The following is a 1,623-nucleotide window of genomic DNA, read 5'->3' as shown; positions in this document are numbered from 1 at the left end:
TTTCACATAAATGCAAGAAAACTGCCCTAAAGTAGACTATCCCCTCAAAACTACCCTACTCCTATTCATTCAGTTACGAGGGAAAAAAATGTGTTAATGCCTGCACTCATCATCTTCACAGTAAATAATCTACATGCATTATCCTCAGAAGATAAATTTCAAATTCACTGAATATGTAACATTTGAGGTTTCCACAGTGACAAATCCAAAGACAATGATCACTGGTAAACTTATACCAGACCACAGAAGACAGCCATCTTATGTCTGGTCATCTGACTAAGTGATTTCCCTAATCGCTTCTCTAGTTTGTCCAACCAATCCATTTCTTGGGCAACCAAAGCTGATTAAGGAAAATTCTCATATTTTATTCAATTACAGAAATTTCAAAAAAACAAAAACAGATGATAGCTGAAAATAAACTATAAACTCTTGCCTGACTTACATGACGTAAAGTCACCTGGTAATTAAACAATATCTTACTATTAAATAACACACGTAACATTTATGCACACTGAGTGGAAACATAGTGAGTATGCATATACTGAAAAATGTGAAATGATTCAGCAACTGTGCGTCAGTCACCAAGATCCACTTATCATCTGACTTACTCATCAACCAGATGATGGAGGCTGCAAAGCATCTCAGCAATATTATGGTAAAATTAGGATGAGCGAAGAAACATAACCAGACTTTTCAGTAAGTTTGTTGAAGGAATCTGACTGATGAAGAAATGTGTGTCTTCCAAAACAATTCATCGAAGATGTCAATGGAAGGCCAGTGACACCAGAAACAAAAAAAGATCACAACATCAAAATGCTGATACGTTTTTCTAATTTCAACAGAAACATCCATTATAAAACTGTTAATATAAAAGTACACATATATAAACAGTTCTGTCAGTACAAAGTTCCTCTGTTACGGATGATGGCACAGTACAATCTGTTAAATCATTCTCCATAATTTCAAAATCGCAGGTTGTATCATTTAGAGGTTATGAATCTCGATGTAAGGTCATGTGTCGTACTCGCAATTTACATTTCTTAAAAACTAGCAGAACATAAATCAAGTTCTGTATGAAATAAGCAATATTGCTATAGACATCTGCAACATTTCAGAAATATCTTTGACAGAAGAAACAATTAGCAGACCTCAAATAGGTAAGTGGTTTCAAAAGTTCAAAAAAAAAAAAAAAAAAATACTTTCATCGAAGATACTGAAATTTTACAGTCCAACAGTAAAGCAGATAAAAAGTTATACAAATTAGGGAACTTGTTTACAAATAAATCAGACATCTCACCAAATGTAAGTTAATAAGGATGGATTCTCATTCTGATACAAAATCTTAAGAACCGATATACTGCTGCAAAATTTGTGTCTCATCTGCTGACTTACAAGCGGAAGTAGAGTCAAGTCGATATGTCGAAACTCCTGGAAAACTTCAGAAAGAACCTTATTTCCTTTCCAGTGATAAAACAATGGTTCATGGGAACCCCAAAACAAATCTTCAAAATTAACACGTCTAGTATGATGAATCATAGAAAAGGCCAGACGAGTTAACTCAAATGCAAGGAGCACGTAGAATGTCCTCCTCTTTTGATGTAAACAGAAATCTGTATTGGGAGT

Source organism: Zootermopsis nevadensis, unplaced genomic scaffold (genome assembly GCF_977971745.1).
Source record: "Zootermopsis nevadensis isolate Lab colony 2312 unplaced genomic scaffold, Znev_1.0 Znev_ptg000202l, whole genome shotgun sequence".
NCBI classification, from domain to species: Eukaryota; Metazoa; Arthropoda; class Insecta; order Blattodea; family Termopsidae; genus Zootermopsis; species Zootermopsis nevadensis.
This window is presented reverse-complemented; position numbering follows the sequence as displayed.